The following is a 6,151-nucleotide window of genomic DNA, read 5'->3' as shown; positions in this document are numbered from 1 at the left end:
CTTAGCACATGGCTGACATGTGTAAACCTGAGTTAAAACCCCAGCAGCCAAGAGAGACCCTCCCCAGCCCTCCCCCTGCCCGCCATTATCGGAGCAAGCACGCCTTTGATCACACAAGCCTCAGAAGCCTAACAGTATGTTAGCCACCATCTCTACCCTAATTGGAAAATATTTCCCTGTTCAAGTTCAATCAGCATTTCAGATAAATAGGTAAAAGATGCCCGAGAACTTGGGGCTGGAAAGAACCTCAGAGGTATATCTGGCTCAAAAGGTTTATTTTAAAGATGAAACGATACAGGCACTAGTACAAGACAACATGGTTTAGTCAGCAAAGAACAAGAGGGCAGATTTCTTGTCAACTTCCTCCCTCCAGGTTTCTGGTTTTTAGAAGCAAGACCTTTCCAGAGACCTTCCAAGCCTTCTCTTTTCAGCTCCTGGTCAGTCCTGCCTGAGGCAAGGCTGTGGATGCTTCAGAAATCAAGGGCGCCCCTCCAGAGAAAGCTGCAGGGCACTTGGGGGCCAGAGCTGCGGTTCAGAAGTCCTCACATCCTCTTAGCACACGCAAGCCTTATATTGCTGCAGTCCCGCCGCGAAACCTTAGAGCTGCAGGAGGTTTCCAGGAGCCCTGGGGATACGTTTAAAGGATACCTAAGAAAACAGAGCAGGCGTGTCACCCCACTGGGAAAAAAGGGAGCCCAGTGAATGGGAGGGGGATGGACGCAGGGACCCTGCCCTCCTGTGCCCTGCCAACTTCCTCCCACACCCATCATTGGTTGTGGTGGAGCACGAGGAAACAACCAAGTAGCATGGCGCACAGAAGTCACACTGACACAGCCACGCGGAGAAGAGAGGGCCCAGTTGCTCGGCAGCTTGAGTGGGAATGTGAGAAAAATCATGGGGATTTCACAGCGCAGGTGGAGTTCGGGCACAAACACCCCAGAGCGGCTTGCTAATCATTAGAGATAGCGCCTCTGTACAATGTCAAGAAGTGGGAATTCAGGGGCATTTTCTCCTTTTTTTTTTTTTTTTTAAAAAAAAATGACATTGTGCAGATAATACAAATTTGCTTTAAGCTCAAGAAGTACAACAGACCAATGCCAGCTTCCCAGGTAAGGGACTGGGATTGGCACCGCTGCTCGTAGTGGCATCATACCATGGCTCCTCCGAGAGTCACAGGCACACGAAGAGATAGGCACCCTGCCCTCAGCTCCATCTCCTTTTGAACAGTAGGCATGCGCAGGACATGCGGGTTCAGAGCTGCTGTTGGAAGCGCGTGGTAAGGCTCTCTCCTTCCCGGCCATTCTCCCTGCGACTGGTTTTCACGTCAGTTGTTACCTGAACAGAGGGGTCGACTCCACATAGGCTGGCCCTGAGGGGAACACGGTTCTCACGCAGCTCCCACAAATCACCCTCTTCTCACTTTAATATCAAGTATGATATGTATTAGAGGGCAGGCTTTGGGCTAGACTCAAGTTGGAAGGCTGTCAAATAAAACACAAAATAGAAAAATAAATCCGAAGTGAAATTTATGACATGAGTTTTACTCCCATTACACTCCACTTAACAAATGCATATGTTTTACAATATCTTTAATAATAATTATTAAACATAGTAAAATACTTCCAAACTTGGCTCATTGCATAATTGTACTTCGAGTGAAAAAAAAAATTATCGGAGGCCTTGTCAGTATGCCACTTCCTCCTCCCCCAGCTTTTAACAGAAGCAGCCTCCAGTGGGATAATCCAAGCTGTGTTCAAGAAGTTGGCAAGTAGGTCCAATTAAATGTGGTTTTACTGTATTCTGGCGTTTGCATATCTAGTTTGCCAAGAAGTAATCTTTCACAAAAAAAAAAGAAGAAAGAAAAAAGAAAAAAAAAAGACAGAAAAAAAATCTGTCCTGGCCCAGAATCAGACTGAATGGTACAATGTATCATATAACTTTACCCCATGACTAAGATAATCTCTTTTTTTTTCTTAAAAAGCTATGGAAAATGTATCATTTATCCATCATATTCCTGTATGAATCACGAAACGCCATCCTGTGTGGGATAGCTTACATTTACACATGACAAAACTGGAACTCATCACAATAGTTCTGTTTATTTTAATTATTAAACTCCAAGGGGTTAGTGCTCAGCCACCTGAGATTGATGTATTTATTCAGGTGTACTCCAGTCGGATTATCTGAAGGAGGCTGTAAATGATCCTATTGCCTATTAAATACCCACTTGTCCGAGCAGGCGTCTCACACATTCACAAGCCTGTGTACCTGGAACTGGGGTTGTGGGGGACGCTCCTCTGCTTTTGCAACTGAAATGCCAGGCAGTTCCTTTGCAGGTGTTTTACTGCCCCGGGGCCTTCATGGAGGGGCTGATTCGAGCAGCCCTTTCCAGCTCACCCAGGCTCTCCATGAACGGCCGGCCGTATCCAAAGTCCAGATGGAGAGCTGTCAACAAAGAGACTCCTTCCGCCCTGCCTACCGCATGATTCATCCCTGGCATGAAGACAGGCCCGGAGATGGCCCCACCACCTTGACTCCCATAGGTGAGCCAGGCAAGGAGCACAGGTGCTCACTCTGCAGGTCAGCGGGAAGGGATCAGGTCCGAAAAAAGGCTGCAAACCTCACAACCTGGCCTTTGTTACGAAGCATCATGAGCTCATTAAAAACACATGCAGAAATGGTTAAACAAAACCCTCTAAAACCTTTTACCAAATCGCCAGTCTATTAGAGAGACAGAGCCCACAGCGAACTCTCTCTCCAATGTGTGCAACGGAGCAGCTAATGTCCTTTGGACTCTTGTCTATGGCATCATGCAGAGGCAAGGGTTTTGTGTGTGTGTTTCTCCCCCCCGGGATGTGTGTGAGTGTGTGTGTGTGTGAGTGTGTGTGCTTGTTTGTTTTTGGTTGTTGTTTTTTTTTCTTTTTAAATTCTTTCTAATTTCTGATTCAACATAGCAACAAATAACTGTTTTTACCAAACACGTATTGTTATGCTCACCGCCTTTTACAAAAACTGATGAAAATTATAAGATTAAAAGGGAAAACTGTGTCATGATAACAAGGGGGGAAAGAAGGGAAAAAATAGATTGACTATGGTCCTACTGTTTTTGTGGGGTGGCACGGCATCAAAGAGGGATGTGGACAGGCTGAATAGGGGCGCTGCAGCCACCCGGTGCTTGGCCCTGCTACACACACACACACACACACACACACACACGCGCGCGCGCGCGCACAAATACACACACAGGCACACACACGTTGGAGCATATCTTAGTATTTAAAGTGTCGGGATAAACACAACGCGCAGTGGTATTCCGCTGTTCTGTGGACTTCACCCAGATGCACCGTCCTCCCAGTGGACGGATGCACGCACACCCGTTTGCACAGCACCACGGTGTGGCTGTAACAACACATGGGGCACATCAGTGACACGGAGATGCTCTGGGCTCTGGCCCGGCCTGTGCCACCGCCCCCTGGTTACAGGGAGTTGTGTGCTTGTCTTTTGTCATTCTGTTGATCCGTCATTCCAGTTTTTATACTTAACGATACTCCAGGAAACATCAGTCATAGCTCTTTGATCTTGATTTCTTCATCATTAGGAATGGGGGGAAGTCAGTATCCAGTGCAGGCTTGACACAGCAGATTTTCTCTGAGAAGTCGATGATGCTGTACCTTCATCCTCCCTTTATCCCCAAAGGAAGTGATATGGATGGGGCAGCCTGGATTCAACAAAACGGGCACAGAGAAACTTGTCAGGAGGAACCAAAAGTGTGGCATCAATGAGAGAAGGATTGCACATGCATTCTCACCCACAAGCCTACCTGAGAGTGTGTAAGCTTTTCACGAGTATGACCCTTCCTTTCACACAGCCTGTAGAAATTGCTTTCCGTGAGGGCATGCTGGGAAACATAAATGAAGTTGAGATTATTAGTCCTTGATGAATTTAATTTTTTTTTTTTTTAAAAAAATCTAAAGCCGGATGGTGGTGCACACCTTTAACCCCAGCACTTAGGAGGCAGAGGCAGGTGGATCTCTATGAGTTTCAGGCCAGCCTGGTCTACAAAGCAAGTTCCAGGACAGCCAGGTTCCAGAGTAACCCTGTCTGGAAATAAATTAAAAGAAGAAAAGAAAAAAGAAAAAGAAAAAAAAAGGGAGGAAGAAAGAAAGATCTACATTAAAAAAATTAAAATACCCACATTTCTAGGAAGCCTTTGTGATAGAAAAAAATCTTTCGTAAAAACAACTTATTTTTGTAGTAGTATTGTTCCCTAAAACTGACCTCGAACTGACCTCGCATCTTCCCTCGGAGAGCTCGGTGACGTATGCATTCCTGCTTACACGGTGCAGGGAAGAGGTGATGGGTATTGTCACTCTGCTCTTAGAAATGAAGAAATGAATGCGGCCGAGTGGGACCCTCCTGTGGCATAACTATGTCTTTCTGCTTTTCCTTCACAGCCTCTTTCCAGTAGACGACGATGAGAGGGGTGAGGGACAGTCTGAGAAGATGGGGCCAGTAAGGGAAAACACCGAGCTCCCGCTTGGGCAGAAGAGGAGTTTTGAGGCTCCCGAAGACAGGAACCTCAGCACCTGACCAAGCTTCTCCTTCGCCTCCCCGTGCCCAGGAGCACCCTAGCCATTCCCTGCCTGGATCCGCCTGCATTGAGCACTGCCTCATTGTGACTGAACAAATGATATGGGTTTTTTTTTGGGGGGGGGTGGGGGGGGGGGTGGCTCAAGCAACTCTTGCCTAGCTGGGAGCAGTGTAAGTTGGGAGGATGCTTTCAGGTTTCCTTTCAGACCCCAGCAGGGTACCACCAATGAGTGGGCCAAAGTGGAGGGAAAGACAGCATTCCGGTCTAGATTCCCACAGTAAGTGTTTCTAGCAGACCAGGGGGAAGGTAACTGTGAGGACCTTACTGTCAGCGTTTGATCACAAAGGTGACCTAGCAGGATGGAGGCTCAGATGCAGCCTTGATCTGAGACAAACCTAAAGCAAGGGATTTGACCATCTCGTGCCTCTAAAGAGAGCAGACATCCATCTTTAACATGCTACCCACCTAAGGTTCGGGGAATGTGTGAGGTATTTTGCAAAGACCCAAATCTGCTTCTCTCTCCTCCGCCTTGCCTGGACCTTTTTCTCATCAGAGTGAATGACTTGGAAGTCACTTCTATCCCTGCCAGCTTCAAGTGTTGATGATTCTAGGTTAGTCCCTATGCATGGCAGCAACCTGTGAGGAGAGACTATCAGACAAACACCACAGACCCTGACAGCGTGGAGAATTTCTGAGCCACTCAATCCTTAGGTTTTCTTAATTTGAGCAACAAAACTCATTTATTATTTTTAAGACAATCAATCCGAAATGCAAATATTCAGCCTAGAGGGTAGATTTAAGTTTTGATTTGTTTCTTGCTTATAAAGCTTGTTATTTTTGGAGAGATTAAAAATATATGTACTAATAAATAAAAACAACATGAGGGTTGATGGCTTCATTCTCTGAGGGTCTGATTTGACTGACTTTTAAGCAACACGTCAATCCTTTAAAACCTTGCCACGCTGGTCAAGCCCACAGAACGCCTGTCGTATCTTCACTACGGCATCATTTTTACTGCAGGATAAGCACCTTTGCATAACAAACTGAACAAAGGAAGACAAGCTTCCCCTCCCTCCCCCTTTGCACAGAAGTGGTTCTAGCACCACTTCAAGGCATCCCTCAAGGAAAATAACATATAAATAGAACGTGAGAAATCAGCACATTTTTCTAGACTTCACACGTACTATGAAAAGCAAAAGTTCTTTGTGCCCCGACGTATCCTCTAACTTCTCTGCCTTTTGCAGAGGGTTTTCATCCAGTTTGATGTCATTTTTTGTAAGGAGCCCCAGAAATGCCTCAGCTCCCTTGTCTTCAGGCTCAGGCCCCCTGCCTGGGTATATTAACACATAGCTAACTGGTACCCAGGGCGGTAAATAGGCCAATTTAAATTGGAGTTTTCATTTCAAATTTCTTTCTTTCTTTTTTTTCACAAAATGGTAGAAAGACATGAAAACAACTTGGCTGGAAATTTCAGTTGTATCACGGTGTCAAAATCACTCGGTGAATAAACTTGATCCTCTTGTAGTAAATAAAAGGACACGGAGAACACTAAAAAGCAGA

At 46.0% G+C, this 6,151-nt stretch overlaps 1 long non-coding RNA gene across 1 annotated transcript; it reads right to left on the bottom strand.

Annotated features, from left to right (window-relative positions):
* Nucleotides 1-301: 301 nt before the first annotated feature.
* LOC121435948 lies at nt 302-3,016 on the bottom strand. The gene is made up of 3 exons (XR_005972628.1): nt 2,269-3,016; nt 1,154-1,481; nt 302-648 (listed from the first exon to the last, which is right to left on the bottom strand). It is a non-coding gene; the product is annotated as an uncharacterized LOC121435948 (long non-coding RNA).
* Between the last annotated feature and the right edge of the window lie 3,135 nt (nt 3,017-6,151).

Source organism: Microtus oregoni, unplaced genomic scaffold (assembly GCF_018167655.1).
Source record: "Microtus oregoni isolate MIOR12 unplaced genomic scaffold, Mior012 000047F_ref0000412, whole genome shotgun sequence".
NCBI lineage: Eukaryota > Metazoa > Chordata > Mammalia > Rodentia > Cricetidae > Microtus > Microtus oregoni.
The sequence above is the reverse complement of the archived record's forward strand: the minus strand, read 5'-3'. Positions and strand labels throughout refer to the sequence as shown.